Source organism: Pleurodeles waltl, chromosome 8, assembly GCF_031143425.1.
Source record: "Pleurodeles waltl isolate 20211129_DDA chromosome 8, aPleWal1.hap1.20221129, whole genome shotgun sequence".
NCBI lineage: Eukaryota > Metazoa > Chordata > Amphibia > Caudata > Salamandridae > Pleurodeles > Pleurodeles waltl.
The window spans coordinates 1,058,563,084-1,058,586,318 of record NC_090447.1 but is presented as its reverse complement, the minus strand read 5'-3'; the positions used below and the strand labels follow the sequence as shown (position 1 = coordinate 1,058,586,318).

At 43.4% G+C, this 23,235-nt stretch overlaps 1 long non-coding RNA gene across 1 annotated transcript in view; it reads right to left on the bottom strand.

Moving 5' to 3' along the window:
- The window catches only part of LOC138249185 (uncharacterized), a 599,643-nt gene that overhangs the window by 461,501 nt on the left and 114,907 nt on the right, over positions 1-23,235 (bottom strand). The window lies entirely within an intron of this gene.

Here is a 23,235-nt window from a genome sequence, read left to right as displayed (position 1 = left end):
GGGAAAAACAAACAATGGATTGTAAAAAAAAAAAAAAAAAGCTGTACAGCAGGTCTCTATAAATAAGTGACAGTATGCATTGCACTCACTACAATTCTTTAATTAGTGACTTTCTCCCTAGTTACTGCAGTAATTTAAACAACTAGATTTTAATATTTTTCTTGAATAATTATATCTGACACAATATCAGAAATAAATGTAAAGAAGTATTCTGTTTTAGCAGTCACCCCTTGTAGGTCAAATGTTATCTAACATGTTGATAATGCATGTAATCAAATACTCACTCAATAGTTTTTCTCCTCAATTAGGATGTAAAGTATTGAAGAAATATTATTGTTTCAACTTGTAGTTGCTGTAATGTCAGTATGTTCTTCCATTTTTACAGTTTATTTGGATAGTGGGGTATAGATTTGATAAATTAACTTTTTTGTAGAATCTTAAAAGGACTCTTGACACACGACAATGTTTTTTTAAAGACATTACCCTTATTAGGCCAAATAATGTCTAAACCAGAGAGGAAGCATGTTGAGGAAACATATGTTGCAGTGCAGATCCTTGTCTCATCTTAGTATTTTATAATAGTGAGTGATTGGACGCTGCCTTAAGGTCTATGAACCTTTTGACTCGTGTGTATTATATTGATTACCACATTGATTGACACATTGATTATTGACACATACAACAACATTAAACAATAATAATATTCACCAAAGAATCAATATATGATGCACCATGACCCATTTGGCCATGAATAACCACACCTTTTAGTCTGAATTAAAATATTTATTTCCCTGTATTAACAATACTAAAGTCACAAAAATTATTCTCAACATCAAATGGTACAAATAAAGTAGCATCACAGGCTGGAGAATCGCTCTGAAAAATCTTAGTTTAAATAGAGAAAATAAAACAATACACTCAATAGTTAGAACACAAATCAATAAAGTGTATCTGTGCAAGAGAGATAAAATACATTTGATTCAGTAATAAACAATGTCAAGTCATAAACATAGAGAACACATCTCACTAACCTCAAATTAGCATTAGCATGTTGGGCATCAGGCAAACTTTAGTAACATACATTTAGAAAACATCTAGTTATGGAACTGTCACAAATAGCAGTAGAATTTTAAACAGGAGCAGCTGGTATCCCACAACACAAAACGACAAAAACAAATTCACTGAATTCATACATTTACCTCTCCTTAAGGTGAAAAGCAGTCAGGTTACAGATTCATCAGAGGGGCCTCAGCATCAGGACTGGGCCACTGCAAAGGGGTGACAATTCAAAACTTTGGACTCCAAATTTTCTGAACCATCAAACTAATTATTTAAGGCAGGCAGCATAGCACTATAAGCTCTAAGCACTAAGGCCCTGATTTATACTTTTTGACTCAAAACTGCGCTGAGGCACTTTTGCGTCAAAAAGTTTAGTGCTGACTAGTACTATCATTTAACGCCACCCGGGTGCCATATTTATACTATGACGCTGGGTGGCGCAAAAATGTGTTTAGAGTGAATTTACTAGATGCTAAACCATTGCACCTTGTCGTAAGGCAAAATGACATTAACGCCGGAAAAATGACTCTAACCCGTTTTACAAACCGTAAACATCTCGCAATACGGAAATACACAATTTTTGCCCGCATCAGCATCAAATACAGACGCTAATGGAGAAAACAGTGCAAATGAGAGGCAAAATGGACCCAGAAAGCCAGGAGAGACCCCAGGGAGACACCAATCAACCAGGAACTAGCCAGGAGGGCAAAGACAAGACCCAAGGGAGGGAGAAGAAAAAGGGAAAGTGTTGTTTCAGTGCGGAGGAGTATGAAATACTGGTGAGAGAGGTGACAGAGCATCAACATCAACTCTTCATCACCTCAAAATTGCCAATTGGAAGGAGAGAGGCAATTTGACAGCAGATAGCAGACAGCATTAACAGTGTGACAGAGGTCAAGAGAACTGTAACAGAGTGCAAGAAACGCTGGCTTGATTGCAAGTGAAGGACAAAGGAAAAAATGGCTAGGAACAGGAAGGCAGCACTGCAAACTGGAGGTGGGAGTCCAGCACCACAAGAGGACCTGGACGAGGTTGTGGCAGTGGTTGCAACAGTCATCCCGTAGGAACCTGTCACAGGAATCGCAGGACAGGACAGTGCAGACTACCAGGAAACACCACAAATGCAGGGTAAGTTGCATGGGGGAAATTCATGCTGAAATATCAAGTGTAAGAAGTGGGAGGCACATAGGACTCACTCAATGCATGTCAAAGGAGTGCAGAGGGACACAGTGCACATTAATCAAGTTGCAGGATGCTGATGTAAGCTACACATGTACCTACGCCTTGGTTGTGCCATGCACCATAACACATACACAACCTTGACATATGTCGTCACCAGGCCTAAATACCTACATGTGCATATGCTGCACACGGGATGGATGTCATTTATAATCACTGAACCTCTGGTTGTGTCATCGCAACACCCCTTGTATATAGTCATTTCAACCCTACCAACATGACCAAGATTTCAGAGACTAGGTAGTCAATCAATACCATTCCTGGAGTAACGTCATGGTGGTGTCCCTTGCAGTAACACTTTGCAACTGCCTTGCCTCATTGCCCAAACATGTGTGCTGCATCTCACAGCATACAAGTCATTACAATGGTCCCAACAGTACATAGACATGTGACAGTAGCACCACCACCCTGCACATTGACAACACATCCACGTAAGGCAGCCGCCACTCCATCATACAGTCAGGATGCTCCCTGGGGGCAGAGAATTATAAATTGAACAGGCACTGGGGAAATAGCAGGCTGGACCTGTCACATTGGTAACTTGCCACTACAAGCAATTTACTCAGTATGTAAAGAATGTAGAACAAATTTATGCTTCACCCACTACATATGGCAGGAATGGCTGTGAAACAGTTCTCGGGCAATATCATCAGCTGGCAGTGTCACATCCCTCTGTAGATCTTGGATCAGTTTCTGGTCGATGCCAGCAGGTGGTGTGGGCTGTGGTACAGATGTGGACGGTTTTGTAGTTGGGGACGTAGTGGTGGTGGCAGCTGTGTCCCGATGCACAGCTGTGGAGTTTGGTCTCCTCTGTGTGCCCATTGCCTGTGTGGGACCCCCTTGGGTGAATGCCCTCCATTCCCTGGTGGATCTCTCTCTCTGCGATAGCAGCGTGCCATCCTCCAGAACCCAGATTACACTGCAAGTATGTGTCTACAGCAGACTGCCCTCTTCTGGAATGCTCACAGTTACTCATTGTTCGTGTTGGCAGCTGTTAAATTGTGGCAGGTAACCATCAGTGTCAGCATTGTGTCAGCACTGTGTTGAGTATGTACAGATTATTAGCTTACACTCTAAAACTAATAGCACGTGCACTCCAGTTCACATTCTGGAAAAGACAATGGACCTGATAAATGCAATGACAATGCTGCCTTAGCATCATTTCAGTGACACCAAAGCAATGCACAACAAGATTAGGAAACAAACCAAATTAGGAGTGCATTGATTTTGTGCCATGTGTAATAATGCAAAGGCAGGGTCGACTTCACATAAATAAGGCCCAAAATTGGCTTGTCATCACCTTGTTTACATGATGCTGCCCATTCAGCACTACAAGCCTCACAAGATATGACTCTCTGCTCGTGCATGGGGAACCTTTAAATGAGACACAATGTCACCATCCAGCCTACTTTGACAGCTTATCACATCTGGCATTGTGCGCAACACACATGACCCACTCACACCAAACCCTGGATAACTTCACAGGACACACATTATCCCGCTTACTGGATACATCTGGGTCCTCAAAATTTGCCACTTTGCTGATGGTGTAGAGGGCTTGTCCACCTGTAAGATATTGATGGAAAACCATGCTCAGTGTCATATCACTGTCACTACTAGTGGACAACATATAGCAGTGTGTACTATTTTAGAGGAGTGCCCAAGTTATCCTGCAAACTCACAATGACACTGACACTCAGGTGAGCAAGAGCCACACATCTGCACAATTACAATGGGCCTGAGACTCATGTAGTGGTACCCCCTACAACAACCATATGTGGCCAATTTATAGAAGATGGAACTCCATACTATGAGGGGAGCTGGGTGACAAATACATGACACTATCCTTGTGCTTGGCAAGACAATTGACTCAGGTATTCTGGATTGTCCTGCAAGGCACCCAGTGCCACTTTGTGATGGACATGGGGCTCAATTATTAGTCTGCGGTGATCATGCATTGAGTAATCCATGGCTGATGTGGCAAAGTTGTCTGATGGTATCAAATGCCCCATTTAGATTGCCCCCTAAGGCAGGTAATCCCCCTTTGCTAACATTATGGCAGGGATAATGTGTGAAATGATGACAATGTAGTGTTATACATGTATTGCCCTACTTTGTTTACACAATCCAGTTAAATATGGTAGGCTGGTGGTGTCTTGGCGTATCTTACATGACACTATGCCAGGGCACAAGTGTCGCCATGGCCCCTGAAATGTGTGACTAAATGATGGTTGTGCATGACTCACCAGACATCTGACCAGCATTGGTATAATGGTAGGACATGTGAACTCCTTGTCTAGACTGGCGCAGTTACACTTCATTCTGGTTGCATGCAACCTGTCCACAAGCATTGCATGCAGCACTCCAACACATCTGCTTTTATCATTCAAGAGTGGTGAACAGTAAATAGTATGCCAATGGGAGACTCACCAACAAGGGCCACCGCTCACCACACCAAGATGATGAAGCAGATCCTGCTCCCTGGCCACCAGATCTGCCCAGCGAAGCTTCAGCTGATGCTCATTCCGGGTGCTCCAAAATATCCTCTTCAAGTGGCACCTTGCCCCACAACAGCCGCCTCACATCGGTCCGGTAACCTTGAATTACACGGCCCCCCCATCTCCAACATCAATTGCAGGTAGTGGTCTACCAGTCACACAAAGCCACCCAACTCCTCATCTCCCATCCTTGTCAACCTCCCGTAACCAGACACATTAACCAAGTACAGGTTGACCAAAAGTATTAAAGTAAAAATAATTGAAAAGAATAATAAGGAAACCTAAGGCCCAATAACTAAACCTAACTAACCCAACTTAACAACTATCCCAGACAGACACTCCACAGTACAAGTAAAATTGTACACAAAAAATACACACATTTAGAGACACCAGGACAAAGTACAGCCGAAAATTGTAAAAACGCGACAGGAGGGACACCACAAAATACAAAATGCAGGAAAATCACACCACCAACTCCTGACATGCACATTGCAGGCTATGGGATGGAGTTCATCTACTTAGCAAATGTATCCCTTGGCACAGTGCGTGTGAGGTCAGTGATGTCCTGTATCCTCCTACAGGGTCCCACTATGGCATCCATGATCTGCACTGTCTGACAGTGACTCTGCCCCATGGTGGGCCATTTATTGTTTATGCTACAGACATTATTGTGTTGTGGGTCAGTAAGTGGTGAATGTGAAGTGGCATTACAGTAGGTATGGTGCCACGTATCACACAACTGGCACATGGTATGTGATTGGCATTGATCTTGTATTCTATGTGGGTGAGCCAATGCATCAGGCAGATGTCTATGCACACTACAGGCAAGTCAGGTATGTGTTGATGAGATGTAGTTGTTAAATGAAGCAGTTGTCTGGCATTTGATGTTTGGTCTGGCAGTGAATTGCACTGCCTGTTTTGAGGGATCTGTGCCTATATGAGACTTATGTAACATGAGGATGGTGTATGCCATCAACATGGCTGTGCTATTCTTTGTTTGGTGTAATGTGTGTGAAGTGTGCTTAGTAGGCAACCTGTGGGCACTTGTAGTGGTCTGTGCAGTTCTTCTGTTAGCAAAGGATGCATATCTGTACCTGTCCTTCATGTGGTCTGCCTGCCAAGTAGTTGGTGTGTTATGTACATGTGGGTGTATGTTTGTGGTATGCACTGAATGTACTGTACTACAGCATGGTGCATATGTGTTGTTACATGCAGATCTGTGTTACCCTTGCCATGTGTTAATGTAGTGATGTAGGTTTTGTGTTCTACAGTGTTGGTGTGTTGTGTGTAAATTGCTAGGTTTGTTGACTTACCCAGAAGAAGGCCATTTCTATATTGTCCATCCAGGAATTCTTCATTGATCCTGCTGTGCCAGAATATGAAGGCGTCATGGACACTCACAGGATACTTGGCCAAAATATTTATGAATAGTCACAGGAGGTCAACTATGCCCTGTACATTAATGGAATGTGTGTGCTTGTGATTCCGGTATAAGTGCTCAGTTGCTGCAGGTGGTGCGAGTCGGACATGGGTGCAGTCAATTGCACCAAGCACATGCAGGAAGCCATGGATTTGCTAGAACCCATGTGTTGTTTCCTGCTGCTTTTGCTGGGTGCTAGGGAAGTTGTGTGATGGGGCATCAGGGAGATTATAGCGTCTAACACCTTAGGGAGGAACGCAGAGAATAACGGCTGTGAGACACCAGCAACCAGGGCACCTGTTGTTTGGAATGAGCCCATTGCCAGCATGTGCAGGACAGCTAGAAGCTTCATCACAGGTGGTATGTTGTGTGGGGTCTGCAGGCTGGCTGTGATTTGTGGCTGAATTTGGTGAAGCCGGTTCAGTCTGTAGGTCGTTATGATGTCCTGGTCCCTGAGGCCAAGGAGGTTGTCCTGTTTCTGAAGACCCTCTCCTGCCTTCTGCGTTTCCTTTGTGGGCCACGTTGTGGTGGTGATGATTGCTGTAGTTGTTGCTGTCCTCTGCATTCGCAAGCTAGATCATTATCACCTTCATCTTCTCCTGTGGGTTGGTAATGTTGCTTCTGTGTGTTTTCCAAAAGTAGTGATGAGTTTGCCTCATTTTACCGCCTGCCCTTACCCAGGCATTAAATTTTGATGCAAATCTGAGTTAACGTCATTTTTTGGGTGCCCCTCCCATGAGTCTTTTTTGCCTGGGTGGATAAACATGGGGTTAGAGTCATATTTTGGATAGGAACACCTACCTTGCATCTCATTGAAGCAAGGAGGTTTAAGGCATCCACAAAATTACGTTAACACCAATATTTTGATGCTGGACGGGTCTTGCGTTAAAATATAAATATCGCCTTGAGTTTGCACTGAATTAGCGTAAAAAGAATGATGCTAATTCAGTTCAATCAGAGTATAAATATGCCCCTAGGAGCTAAAATAGGCACCAGCATGTTTGCACGGAGCCTAGAAAATAATTCAAAATAATAAAGAACCAGAATGTCAGTGGACCGACTGGTAAAACATGAAATGTCAAAGTGACAGATCATAAGAATGAGAAGTGAAGCCTATGGAAACCAGGGAAAATAATGCACACCCCAATGTCTGATTCACAAACATTAAATTAAACTTGTTAAACTTCTGTGATTGGATGAAAAATGCATGTGTGCATAAATCATCCAATCCCAAAACATCAGCACACCAGAAAATATTCCACTATTAACTTAAATATTCTGGGCCATATTTATACTTTTTGACGCAAAACTGCGCTAACGCAGTTTTGCGTCAAAAAAATTAGCGCCGGCTAACGCCATTCTGAAGCGTCATGCGGGCGCCGTATTTAATCAATGCCGTTAGCCAGCGTTAGCCGCCGGCGCTGCCTGGTGTGCGTGGAAAAAAACGACGCACACCAGGCAGCGCCGGCGTAGGGGGATATGGAGCTTGGGCGTCAAAAAATGGGGCAAGTCAGGCTGAGGCAAATTTTTCACCTCAACCCGATTTGCGCCATTTTTTCCGACTCCCAACCCCCATAGAAATGACTCCTGTCTTAGCAAAGACAGGAGTCATGCCCCCTTGCCCAATGGCCATGCCCAGGGGACTTCTGTCCCCTGGGCATGGTCATTGGGCATAGTGGCATGTAGGGGGGCACAAATCAGGCCCCCCTATGCCACAAAAAAAAAAAAGAAAAATGACTTACCTGAACTTACCTTAATGTCCCTGGGATGGGTCCCTCCAGCCTTGGGTGTCCTCCTGGGGTGGGCAAGGGTGACAGGGGGTGTCCCTGGGGGCATGGGAGGGCACCTCTGGGCTCATTCAGAGCGCACAGGTCCCTTAACGCCTGCCTTTTCCAGGTGCTAAAAAACGGCGCAAAAGCGGCGTACGTCATTTTTTTTGACCCACCCACTCCCAGGCGTGATTTTTGCCCGGGAGTGTAAACACGGCGCACATGCCTCGTAGTCAATTTTTTAGACGGGAACGCCTACCTTGCATCTCATTAACGCAAAGTAGGTGTCCACGCAAAAAAATGACACAAACTCCATGGACTTTGGCGCTAGACGCGTCTAACGCCAAAGTATAAATATGGAGTTAGTTTTGCGTCGGAATTGCGTAAAAAAAAAACGACGCAATTTTGGCGCAAACGGAGTATAAATATGCCCCTCTGTATTCTTTTGTCTCTTCCTTTTTGTGTAAGCACAAACAATATTATTTATTATTTCCTGCAGTCTTCTCTGTACTGTTTTGTGAAGGTCTTTTGTTCAACACATTCCAGAATGCACTTGCTGTTGGAAGATAGTCAGGAAGATATGTTAAAACTTTCAAATCAGTTCTTTTCTCTTCAAGAGAAACACATTCCATTAGTACAAAAACAGATTAAACTCATAATTCAAACAAAGAAAGCTTGTAATTCTATGTAAACATTTGACACTTTAGCTTGGATTGGCAGACAGATAACTACACTTGATGACCTTGCTTTCTTGAGACACAGCAGAGAACACTTGTTGAAAGAAATACATTTAATTAATAAAAGTTTTACACAAGTCTGAGAATCAAACAAAGAGTGTGTTATACATTGGGCATGAAATCATTCTACTAGCATAACATTTAAGGAACATTGGCAGACATTCAACATCAGCTCTAGCCTTGTTCTGCCGAACGCAGTGCAGAATACGCCAGAATTACTTACATTTATTCTAACATTATTTTCCAAAGCACATGTTCTTAAAGAGACAGAATATATTTTATTTGTCATCACTAAGTTAACACATTTAAAAAAATATGTGCAGGCCTTTCACTCTGAAGGCGGACACTAAACAAGCACACTTTCCATGTTAACATGTATTTATTATTTTCATTTGAAGCATTTGTCATGTTAGTGTATCAGTGGGAATAAATAAAATAATTATTTCATGTCAAGTCTGCGCTCACACATGGTATACCAGTTTTTTAACCATAATATTTCCTTAGAAACTTGATTGAAGAAAGAGAAGATATGAGTTTGGTAGTTTAAAGGGAAGTTTTTGTTTACATTTGAGGTTGATGTTGTTGCATTCTGTCCATCCGGTTTTACTTTTTAAATATACAGTGTAGTGTCTTGAGGTGGTAGTAACTCCTTCTTGAAAGATGATAGCCTAAGTAGTAAAAGTTATTTATGAAAGTGATAGTTTGCTATCTTTAAAGTTTATAATTTGTGTTTCCAATTTGATACCATGTGGCCTGCAGCCTTGTAGCATTTCCATGATATACTTTCCTATTCTTTGTAGAAAGAAGGTTGAGATATGCAGTTTGGGCAAGTCATATTTTGGTTATTGTTTCTGTACTGTTTCTCAACAGGTACACTTTTACAATCAGGTAAAATTAGCACAGAAATCACTCAGAGTTGATTTCAGTGCACAATGTAAAAGAACAGTCTTCACAGTCATGGGTCCATTTGTAATTCAGTCCTAAAAGATAATCAATATTATCTTGTTCCTCTTCTAAAACTCCAAGCATGACCAAAGTGAATTTTTGTGCATCTTGTTGAGTGTTTAGATTAAACACTATTGATCCAATTTACACACATTAAAAAGTGTCAGATCCCTGAAGCTGAATGTACTACACTTCTGTCAGTTACTAAATGTTGTGACAAATTATATAGTGCAGAACACATTCTATTATCTGACTCTTGTTCAATTTGGTTCACTACATGGGATAAATGAAACAGTACATTGAGAACAGCATTCACATAGTTGTTGACACCTGTACAGTTTTCCAATTGGTAACCTACAATTAATTTCATCATCATTTTCCACTTTCCTCTTCTATGTACTGTTTGTATTGCCTGTCTGTCCTTTCTTTTCTTGAAGGTCCGTAGATTTTTTGTAATCTTCTGCTTGGGGCAGAATATCAATTTTTCATAAACTGGACAATGGCCTAAGTGAGGAGCATTAGAGTTCTTAACCCCTTCGCTGCCAGGCCTTTTCCCGCTCAGGTGCCAAGCCTTTTTTTGGCCATTTGGGACAGTTTGCGCTTAGGCCCTCATACCTTTTTGTCCACAGAAGCTACCCACGCCAAATTTGCGTCCTTTTTTACCAACTTCATAGAGATTCTAAGGTATCCAGACTTTGTGGGTTCCCCTGAAGGAGACCAAGAAATTAGCCAAAAACAGCAAACATTTCGTTTTTTTTTCAAAAAAATTGGAAAAAGGGCTGCAGAAGAAGGCTTGCGATTTTTTTCCCTACAAATGGCAACAACAAAGGATTTGTGGAGCTAAAATCACCAGCTCCCCGGCTTTCAGGAACAGGTAGACTTGAATCAGAAAACCCCATTTCTCAACACAAATGTGGCATTTTACTTGGACATACCCCATTTAAAAAAAAAAAAGTGCTTTCAGCCTCCTTCCAGTTAGTGACAGAAATGGGTCTAAAACCAATGCTGAATCCCAGACAGCTAAACATTTCTGCAAAGCAGACAACATTCTGAATTCAGAAAGGGGTAATTTGTGAAGATCCTATAAGGTTTCCCTGTAGAAAATAGCAGATGAAATAAAACAATATTGAAATTGAGGTAAAAAAAAGTCATTTTTCTCAACATTTTAAAAAAAATAGTCCGACGGTAATGTGAACCATGGGGAGCGACCCTTCCCCAAGGGGCTGCCCCCCAAACTGAGGTGCCACGGACGTAACACAGACACCCCCATTTCTGTCATCAGGTGTGTGACCACCAGTGTTTTCCATGGAAAGCCTAACGGGTTGCAGCCTCGTAACTTGGACGGCAGGCTGGGGCCTGCCTCCAGATTGGAGGTGCTCACCGATGGTCGTGGCAGCGTGACCGCACCGGTGGGTCAGCCAGAGTTGTGGAAGCTTGGCGTCTCGTAATGTGGCAGACCTTACTGCAGACTCTGCGGTGGTAGGACCGCCTCGTAATGAGGGTCTTTGTCTCCTAAGATAAGCTTTGTTTTCTCGTTGCCAAGCTACCAAGTTCTGAGCTGGGGTTAAATTATTGAGACCTATCAGGACCTAGTGAAGGGTAGTGTCCTATTGCTAAGTGTAGATACTTACCTGCCTTTACCAATAATCAACTTTTCAACATTTTTGGTGTGCAGTGGTAGGATCCAGTACTTGTGATCAGTATCACACTACAGTTTTAAGTAGAACAAATAAAAAAACATTTCTGGAATCAGGGGGAACCTCTGCCAAGAAGAGGAGCTGGAGGAGGAGTACTGCCCCTTTGCCTGTGACTGTGCTTTGCTGGGTTGGCCTGTAGTTCCTGATTCTGCCTGAGAGAGGACAAAGACTGGACTTTGTGAAATATTCCTGCTTGTAAAGACTCTCCAGAAGTCCTAGATTGAGTTTGCCTCCTGTTTTGAAGTCTCAGGGCCATCAAAGATGTCCTCTGCCAACACCTGGACTTTCTGCCAAGAATCCTGCCCTGCCAAGTGGTGCCCTATCCAGTCCCTGGCCCCTTGAGAGGCAAAGTTGGCAGAACAAGGCCTGAAATCCACACACAGAACACTGTGTGGGGAAAATTTCAACGCACCACCTGAAATGCGGCTGAAAAATGATGCACTACCCTCTTCGCTGCTAAAATCAACACTCCTCCTGCATTGTAGCTGGAAGATCGATGAATCACGGCCGGAGAAATGACGGAACACCCACTTGTGGATGCTGATAACGACTCAAACACCACAGGGCGTTGTTTTCCAATACCATGTGACCGGATTTCTCACGCATCATTGCTGGGCATAAAAATTCAATGCAGGCCGGCATGGACCTGAGGTACTGTCCAGAAAACAACACATCGCTCTCTAACGGGAGAGGAAAACAACACATTATGACCTGACCGGAGAATAAATGGCGCACAGTCTCACTTGCGAGTAAGGAATCAACTCATCGCTGACTTTTCTGACGCCCATGAGGCTTTATTTTTTTACGCAAACCAGGTACTTTGTATAAAATCAACTTTTCCATTGTTTTCTACAGAGTAAGACTCTTATTCTTTTGAAAATTCATATCTTGACTTGTGTATGTTGGATTTTTGTCATTTTGATCTTGTTTGATTTAAATAAATATTCCCTATTTTTCTAAACTGGTGTCCATTTTGTAGTGTTTTCACTGTATTACTGTGTGTGTTGGTACAAATACTTTACACATTGCCATTGAGATGAGCCTGACTGCTTGTGCCAAGTAACCAAGAGGGTGAGCAGGGGTTATCTAACTGTGAATCTCCATGACTAGTGTGAGTGTCCCTGCTTGGACAGAGTGGGAACTGACTGCCAACCAGAGACCACATTTCTAATAGAGGGCCCCTGAACCTCAGTGAGGAGGAGGAAGACAGGTCCTCACTCCAGACAGTCACTAGGCCCATGCTTAAAGCTAGTTGGGGGAGGGAGGTCCCTTCAGAAGGAGTGAACCTGTTCCTCACGGAGAGAGAGCTGGAAGCCTAGCTGGCCTCTATAGCTTTGGAGGCAGAAAAGCTGTCCCTAGATAAGAAAAAGTGGACAAAAGCAGAATAAAGAGACAGTGGCAGCAAAGAAGATTTTGAGATGTCCAGGGGTGGTGGATTTTGTCCCAGGTTACCCAAGGGGGTGGCCCCTGTTTACCAGGGGGGGTATGATACAGACAAGTGGCTGGAGATCTTTGAAAGGGCTCTCCAGATGAGAAGGGTGAAGCCCCACTATTGGGGTTTACTCCTATGGGAGTTGATCCCAATTTCTGAGAGGGATAGGCTCCTGTCCCTAGGGGGAGAGGAAACAGATTCCTATCATAGTATGAAGACATGCTGAACCAGGAAGTTTGGTCTGACCCCAGATCAATACAAGCTGAAGTTCAATCCAAATCCAAATTTTTATATATAGAGAAGCGAAGGATTTGCAACCCCTCCCGGTCTTGTGCAGAGTTCTAATTGGCTGATAACAGTTCAACAACAGAAGTGATGGAACTTTGTTTTTTTAGTGAATTTGTGAATTTTAGTGAATTTCTATGTGTTTTATAAAATCTACTTACTAACTCTAACGTCCCTGTAACCTTTGTTTTTTTTTCAGTTAATACATATATACATATGTATATATATATATATATTTTTTTTTTTCACTGAGAAGAAAAGTACCAGGGAGGCTATAGTTAGGTTCATATTGCACACACACATAGCCATAGAGAACATAGTAATGTAGAAATTGAGCAGTTATAGTTACCTGGGCTACCTCACCCATGACCTTGTCAATGACACAATGGCATCACAGATGACATAATCAAATGAGTGTGAGTGCTAAAAGTTACTGCCATTGAAAGATATATACATAGCTACATCATAAGTTAAATTGCTATTCTTTCTATACTACTGGGTGTTAGTATTTCTAGCATATATCATCTGAACTATACTCCCCTTTTAAAGTGACTGTACTACTTATGAGTGAACTAGCCTCTTTGCTGACACATGTCCCTTGCCAACGTATGTATATGGTAGTGCTTTATGACTGTCAAAGCTGTTCATTGAGACTTCACTCCACAGTGATCGCTGAGTATAGTTGTGATTTACGACATACTGACTATTTTGCTTACAACTATTCCCTTTGTAATGAATGTGCATAGTAGTAGTTTGCACTACATTCAGCTGTTTACTAAGACCTCTCTCTAGGGTTATGGCTTAGTGTAGTAGTTTCTTGCACCAGACTAACCTCTCTGCTGGTACCTTTCTCCAGAGAAAAAATACTGTTACTAGTGGTATGTGACACAGTGACCAGTCTGCTAAGTCCTCTCTACTGGGTGTATGTTGCAGTACTTTTAGTAAAACTGACATCTGCAATGAAACCTCTTTCCAGGATGACCAATGATGTTGTTTTGGTGTGCAATAGACTAACCTGTAAGGTTAGACTTCTGTGGGAAGCTGGGGTTTGGTTGAAGAACACACCCACATTTGCCCTTGAACCTGATGTGGTTTTGAACTGTAAGTGCCCTGGGCCCCCTGCTAAATAGGTTCCTAAAGCCCCTCAAAACAGAACTATGTATTGGCATTGCAGCCACCCTTGTAAGTCCAAGTAAATGGTACCCCTGGCACCCAGTCATAGGTACTGAAGAGGGCAGCCAAATAGCTGCAGCACCACTTTGGCACCCTGAGAGCCCCACACCAGCCTCATGCAGACTGCCATTGCAAGTGCAAGACAAGGTGTATTTAAAATTTGCAAACTCAACATGACACTGCCCAAAAGTGCCTTGTTCACTGACACTGCATGCACTATAAGTAAGACACCCCTTTGACAGGACTTTCAGCCCTAAGGCAGGGCACACTATAATGTAGGTGGGGGCATATATTTGCCTGAGCAAATCTGGCCTTACTGTGTCTTTACAGAACATTAAGACATAGTAAGTGTACAGGGAAGCCAAAGCAAATGCATGTGCTTGTCATTGGTCATTACAAGTTCCCCTGCTACATGATGGTCTCCCTGATGATAGTGTTGTATTTTTATACTATGTACCCAGGGGAGTACCTTTGAGGTGCCCCCTGCAAAACCTAATAAGTCTGGCATGGTTCATGACTAGTTTTTACCAGCCTGCCACCACCAGATGGAGATCTGGACTCTTAGGGTGAGAGCCTCTGCTCTCAGGAGCCAGAATACAAAGCCTATCCTGGGTAGCAGTGTTACTCCTTTTCCCCGAGGCAGAAAGGCCCAGTGGTCAGCTTCAAAGGCTTTACTGCTTTTAAAATCTGACCTCAGACTCAGCCCCCAGGTGTAACAGGCAAGGTGACCACTCCATTTCATTTTCCTCTATCTTGGATGGCAGTGAAATAGCCAATCAGGATTAGGGATGGGAAGTCTTCCCACAAAAAGTGGTAACATAATGGGTAAGGCCACCCTAAGGTAGCTGGCCCATTGGCCCATCAGCCACTACCAGATACGCCCCTTAATGCCCACTAAATGCAGCCTTTAAAAAGCATCCCCAGACCTGCAGATTCAATTCAATGGACACAAGAATACCAGTGACAAAGAAGATCCAAGAATGAAGAACAGAAGGCCTGCAGCAAGAAGGAAAAGGTGCCAAGCCCTGCCTTCTGCACCTAGGACACCTCCAAGGGGTTGACTGGACAGCGAGCAGAATCTAAGAAACCCCAGAGGACATCCAGCCTTCTGAAAATCGCCAAGAACCTCCCTCTGATTGAAGGCATAACTCCCTGCACCCTGCAGGCAAGACACCAGTGAAGACGAGTTCACTGACCGGCTAATGACTAATGAACCTGACTGAGCAGCCAGACCAAATTCTACCCGACTGACCCAGAGGACAAAACCTGCCTGTGTGTAAGTTTGGTGGCACTGCAACCTCCAGTGGGATGAGATGTGCCATGGCCCATTGTCCTGGACCCTAAAAGTCAGACATCCTAAAGAAAAGTCCACACAGAACGCTCCAAAGACCAGAAGCAAGCACCATTCAGGACTTCAGGACACCCAAGATCTCCCCAGAGTTGCCTTGCTGACCTGCAAGCCACCCACAAAGTGACCTGCACCTGGCTCCAAAGAACTACTTGATGCACGACCCTTGGCTGACCTATCTGCACTGTACCCGGCCTCCTTAGTCCCTGCATCAGAAAAATATCTATGATCTAGGGGTCCCTAACCCCTTGCGACCTCTACACTCCAAGGGGACCATCTGGAATTTCCATGTGGTCCCCTTTTCCATTCTGCACCAGCTCCAAGACTTTCAACCGCTGCTTCCGCTTGAACCGGGAACCACCTGAACTTCTCTAGCTGGCCCACAGGACATTTCAATGTCCTCAACCTAAAAACAGAAGGTGACACTTGTGAGAGCATTGCCTAATTTTATATGTATTTCTAACGATTTCTCCTATTCATTCTTATGGTGAGTAATTAGGCACAAAAATACTTTATTTGCTAAACTTTGAAAAGTACTTTACCCGATTTTGATGATCTGGGTCTTAAAAAGTTTTTATATAAATTGGAAAGATTTTTGTAAATTGGTTCTCAAGTTATTTTTTAGAGTGTGAGTACAACAAATGCTTAGCACTTCTCCAAAATAAGCCTAACTGCTCGCCCATACTACCACAAACACAGAGCATTACTTGGTCTGCTATTTAACCTTTGGATACCAAAGTGGACCTTTTCTGTAGGCTCTCTTTATTCTAATGATACTGCTGTATTTTGATGGCAGAATCACCTGCGGTGTGGGAGACTGAGGCCCATATTTATATTTTTTGTAGCGCCTCATTTGCGCCGCTTTTTGGCGCAAAAACAGCACAAACTTACAAAATGCAATTGTATTTTGCAAGTTTGCACTGTTTTTGCGCCAAACAATGACGCAAATGCAGCGCTAAAAAAGTATAAATATGGGCCTGAGTCTGATTCACTATAGGTGACACCTGTCACCCTAATCCAGTTTTTGCTCTGGCTAACTAGCAGTTCCTCATATCTACCCAAGGGCAGAGATGACAGGTCAGCCGAGCGCATGACATAATTGATTTCTCAGGGAAACCGTGGTTACTCAGGTCTCATCCTTTTCTCTTGGTTACATTGGTCTCACAAACACAATGACAAAGAGAGGCAGTATATGCTTCAATACGATTTTAATGAAGCAACTGCATCTTAGATAGCAAAACATGTGATGTAATAACAAGGACGAAATGACATGACATGACAAGATTAAAATTGTGACAAGGAGAGTAAAGCATAGAAATAACACAACTATATTGTCACTCCAGTCAATAGACTAATTCCTACTTTGGCCCTAATAGAGCACAGCATGTTATACTCTAATTCTGCCCTTCAAGTTCCCCTGGGAAAACATCATCCCCCATACCTGAGCAAAGTCCTGAAGTCTGCATGAGCAGTTGTAGCAAAGCATTCTGCAATCAGCATACAGTTGTGGTTCTCTGGCTGGAATCTCCCTCTAACGTGTAAGGGACAGGGAAGTGTTTTTATAATAAAACAGCTGATGTTCTGAGAAAATGTCCCTACATAAGGATGTGTGTTTTTCTATGAATGTCAGAGACAAACATTTTACCATGTTCATCGGCAACCTATCTTACTGCAGCCTTGAAAGAAGCACAGAGTGAGCAAGAATGTCTTGTTTGAGAACATAGTGCTGGCCTAGGCAAAAACAGTTAGACAGAAATAAATAAAACAAGACCGTAAAAATAGCTATTATAACAATAATAAAATAACGCCAAATAAAATATATCTAGATTAAAGTGCACAGCAGCAGGCCTAGAATGCTATAATAACATGCAATCGAGCTATGACTAAAATGGCTACACAGCAGGGCTGCTTGGCTGCTCTGCACATTGTACGTCCTTTCTTTTTTTAATACATTTTGTGGATCTGTGGATCCGTTCTGAATCCTCGGACAAATAAGTGGTCTGCTGGTTATAATCCAGGATGATGCACAGCGGATCAATGGATCTGGTCCTAAACAAATGCACACATTCAGTGCTAAAACAACAACACATTGCCATTTCTATCACAGTATCACTGCCTAGGTGTGGGTGTGTAAGTGGCTGTGTGAGTGACTGTGTGACTTGGTACAATTAGAATTTGACCCTAACTATAACATCCCTGTAACCCTTTTTTTTACATATATATATATATATATATATATATATATACACATATATATGTATATATATATCTACTTGGAGACATACGTAATCACCAGTTCTCGAGGAAGAAAACTGCTGTAGCCACAATCATCTTGGATCAAACCAATTATTTATTCTTATGACAACATCCATAAGAATAAATCATTTGTTTGACCCAAGACGATTGAGGCAGTGGCAGTTTTATTCCTTGAGGACTGGTGATTACGTATGTCTCTAAGTGGAGAAGCAAGGTATTGATTTTTGGGGTTCTCAACCCTGCCAAGGCCTGCCATGTCAGGGCTCAGATGATAAGCGAGCTTACATATATATCCTACTGGCGATCACCAGAATACAGTTATAGTTAAGAACATGTTTCCATAGAAAACACATTTTTTGACTTGGCTATGTCTTTGGTGCTGTTTGATGGATCTTCAAAACATTTCCCCAAAAAGTGTGCCAGGGATTCTTGCTGCACATGGAAAGTTTCTGGGTGATCCATCAGGTTGGGGCCAATGAAAAGGGGTCTGTGTCAAAAAACATGCATTTCCCATGTTTATTCCCATAGGAGTATTGAACATGACTACAGCCCGAACGGCTAGACGGAATTACACCAAATTTGACAGAAAGGTAGGCTTCGGTACACTGATTACACATTTTATTTTGGTGTAAATCTGTTCAGTAGTTATCAAGAAATGAAAGGGGAAATATTGTCGCGCGGCGCGAGCCGAGAGCTCGACTTCTGCCGGGCGTTCGGCTCGGGCCGCGCACCGCGTTATTAAGACGCGGCGCGCCCCCAGCCTCTCCTGCGCGTTTCGAGGCCCCAGATTTGCTTGGGGCCTCGTTCTTCCTTCTGCCTTTCACTGTCCCAGGGGTCTCTGAACCCTCTTACCTGTTTTTCTTCGTTTCTTTGTCCTTTCTTCTTTTTGCAGTCTGTTGTGTGCCTTTCTTTATGTTTTTTCCTCCTTCCCAGATTCCTGTGCTTTCCCAGCATTCCTTGTTCCCTATTCTCTATGGTTCCTCTACTATTCAGTTCTATGTATTGTTTCCCTATCTAAGATGGTGTCCTTTTACTTCCTGTGGGTCACTTCCTGTTTTTTGGTATATAAGGGCTGTGTTTTTCCTCTTTCTTTGCGCTGCAACACTTTCTGCTCAGTTAGTGTCTTCGCTCCTGATTTCCTTGCCTTTTGGTTTTGGATTCAGCATTCTGTGTTTTCTGATTTTTGCTCCTTTTGGATTCCTGTTTGTTTGTTCTTGTTTTTCTCCAGGAGTCTTCCTGTTTGGAGGTTTTTTCCCCTTTTTAAGGGGTTTTTTCCCTCTGGCGCTACTTTCTGAAGGGCACGGTCTGTTCTTGGTGTCTCCATTGCCTACAGCACCGTGGCTACCAGAAAGAGTCGCCCCTTTTTGGGCCAAAGCCGAACATTGAAGATTCACGCCACCAGATCTGCAAATTCCAGGCGCAAGCAGCACGTGAGTCGTGACAGATTGCAGCGCCTAACCATTCCGACGTCCTCAAACACCATGGATAATACAGTGGCGGCTGCTGCAGATCCGGAGCAATCTCTGTTGACCACGATTCAGCAACAAGCCCAGGAATTGCAACAACTACGTAATGAAAATGCTGCGTTACGACAGGCTTTGGCCCTCCGCACCAGTGATGTTCCGACAATCTCCGCTTCTACCCCTTGTTTCTCTGGTGAACCAACCAAGCTTCGTGAGTTCTTGGATGCTTTAACGGTGTATTTCGCCTTCCGACCTACTCAATTCTCCCACGACAGGACCAAGGTGGGTTATCTTATCAGTGCCTTATCCGGTCCAGCCTTGGCCTGGGCAACCCCGATGGTGTCCTCCAACGACCCTGTATTGTCAGACTATTCCGCCTTTGTGAGTCGCTTCAAACAGATGTTTAGCCGTCCTGGATTGGAAGCCTCCGCTGAAGAAGCCTTGTGCGACATCCAACAAGGCTCCCAAGACGTCCTGCAATATATAACCCGTTTTCGTCAGCTGGCGGCAGAGACCACTTGGGTGGAACGTACTCTGGTAACATTATTTCGTAGAGGACTCAAAGAAGAAATAAAGGATGAACTAGTGCATTCTACCAGAGCGGAAGATCTTCGTGGCCTGATGGATCAAGCACTGTCCATCGAATATCGTCTTCAGGAACGGAGATCAGAAAAGAAAAGGAGTAGAGGGTTTGCCCAGCCAAGTAGCTCACGTGCATACCTGCAGCGTTCCGAGGAACCTCGCACTTCTGCTAGAGACATCGAAGGGGAACCCATGCAGGTGGATACTACCCGAGGTCCGCTCTCTGCTAGTGAACGAGAAGACAGACGCAAGAGAGGGTTGTGCCTGTATTGTGGTTCTGCTGGTCACATGCTCCGTACCTGTCCAGTACGTCCGTCCAGGCCTTCGGGAAACGCCACCTCCCGTCCTCTGTAAGAAGGGAGGGGACGGGATCTACAGCTATACCTTCCATCAGCTCCTTTAATGACAATACAACTGCCTTGTTCATCTTTCCTGTCCTGTTACAACTTCCTGACGGTCGTCAAGAAAAGACTATGGCATTACTAGATTGTGGTGCTAGTGGTATATACATGGACAAGACGTGGGCTGCTGCTAACCTAGTTCCTACTCAAGCAAAAGAAGTACCCGAACAGGTACACACTGTGGATGGATCTTTGATATCCTCTGGTCCTGTAGACACCACTACCCTGATGTTAAGTCTACAGGTGGGAAACCATCAAGAACACATCTCCTTCGATCTTATTACATCCCCTAACCATACCATCATTCTTGGAATTCCGTGGTTCATCAGACATAACCCATATATAAATTGGGTTACCCGGACAGTCTCTTTGTCTTCGCAATTTTGTCATGAGAACTGTTTTACTTCCGACAAGTATTGGTCTCCGAAAAGATCCTTAGCTACTGAAGGTGCCACTGGTATGTCTATTAATACGGTCCAAGGGGTCCCAGACCACTATTTGGAGTTTCAGGATGTTTTCCAAAAACCGTCAAAACCTGTGCTACCTCCACATCGAGAATATGATTGTGCAATTCCATTGGAACCCGGCACAATTGTTCCTTTTGGGAGGATGTACTCCCTCACGGAACCCGAAAAGGAAGTTCTAAAGGAGTATCTGGACGAAAATATACAGAGTGGTCTTATTGTTCCATCGTCGTCTCCGGCTGGGGCCCCTCTCTTTTTTGTGCCCAAGAAGACTAAGGATCTTCGTCCGTGCCTGGATTTTCGAGGTCTGAATAAAATTACCATTAAAGATCGTTATCCTTTGCCTCTCATCAGGGACATACTGGAAGCAATCAGAGGGGCCCAACGTTTTACTAAATTGGATTTACGAGGAGCCTACCACCTTTTACGCATAAGAGAAGGCGACGAATGGAAGACAGCATTCAGGACCCCATTTGGCCATTTTGAATATAGGGTTATGCCGTTTGGTCTTACTAACGCCCCCGCAATCTTCCAGAGATTTATGGACTCAGTGTTTTCAGACCTACTGAATCAGACAGTCGTGATCTACCTAGATGATATTCTTATTTATTCTAGAAATCCTGAACTCCATACTTCCCATGTGAAACAAGTTCTTCAAAGACTTCGTGATCATCAACTATTTTGCAAACCAGAGAAATGTGAGTTCGACATGACAGAAGTCAAATATCTGGGCTATCATTTAAGTCCCACCGGCATAGCTATGGATCAAGAAAAGGTACAAGCTATCCTAGAGTGGCCTTCTCCTTCTACCATAAAAGAAACACAATGTTTCCTAGGTTTAGCAAACTTCTATCGACAATTCATTCTAGACTTTGCCAGTCAGACTAGCCACATAACTCACACCTTAAAGAAGGACAATTTAAAGAAGGGGTTTGTCTGGACTGAGGCTGCTGAAGCAGCCTTTCAAAGCTTAAAGAGAGCCATCACCCAAGCCCCCATCTTAAGACATCCAGATACCACCAAACAATTTATAGTAGTAACTGATGCTTCTGAGAGAGCCATTGGAGCTGTCTTACTCCAACGACAAGAGGATGATGGCCTAGAACATCCTGTTTTCTATTTGTCTCATATCCTTTCCACAGCTGAACAACATTATTCCGTACTTGAAAGGGAATTATTGGCTCTGAAAACAGCCTGCCTTGAGTGGAGACAGTTTCTGATGGGTTCCAAGGAACCATTTGAGGTGAGGACAGACCACCGTAATTTACAATGTTTAAGAAATTTTGTATGCCAGAATAGTCGTCAGGCCCGCTGGGCCTTTTTCTTCAGTCAGTACGATTTTTATATTACATATATTCCAGGATCTCAAAACATTCTGGCTGATGCTCTGTCTCGCCGATATCCAGAGTGTTCTCCTTCCTCATCCCAGTATCTTCTAGAACCCAGTAAGATTATTGGAGTGGCTCAGTCTTTCCTGGAAGAAGTACAACAAGAATACGCCAACCTATCGGACCATGACATAGAAGAACTAAGACCATTATTGTACAAGAAACAAGGATATTTTTATTACCAAGACCTGATATTCCTCCCTACAAACAAGGTGCAAAAGAAAGCATTACAAATGTGCCATGATTCCCCTGTAGCTGGTCATAGACGCATCAAAGCCACACAAGAACTACTTTCACGATTTTTCTGGTGGCCTACCTGGAAACTGGATGTGGAAAAATACGTTCAGACCTGTCCCATATGTGCCCAAGTCAAAATACCTCACACCAGACCGGCAGGATTACTACAGCCTTTGCCTGTTCCATCGGCCCCATGGCATATTATCTCTACTGATTTTATGTGTTCACTCCCACCATCAGCAGGAAACCGGGTTATCATGGTCACAGTGGATTCTTTCACAAAGATGGCTCATTTCACTGGCCTAAAAAAGCTGCCTACTTCTGAAGAACTAAGTCAAATATTCATAGATCATGTCTTCCGTCTCCATGGACTTCCACATACCATAATATCTGATAGAGGACCTCAGTACATCTCCCGATTTTGGAAGCATTTTTGTAAAGCACTGAATATAAATAGAGCCCTGTCTTCAGGGTTCCATCCTCAGACCAACGGACAGACTGAGCGTCTGAACCAAGGACTAGAGCAATATCTTCGATGCTTTTGCAATTCTACCCAAAGTAACTGGAGCACTTACCTCTCTTTAGCTGAATTTTCCTACAATAACTCAGTCCATAGTGCCTCCAAGGTCACTCCCTTTTTCTGTTCCTATGGTTTTCATCCTACCTCTTTCCCTACTTCTCCTCAATCCAACTCTCCTCTACCTGCTATTACCTATTTCTCCAAACGCCTTCTCCAACTCCATAAACTAATTCGATCTAATTTGTTACATACCAAGAGGTATATGAAGAAGGCTGCAGACAAGAGACGTACAACCAATCCAAATTATCATCTGCAAGATAAA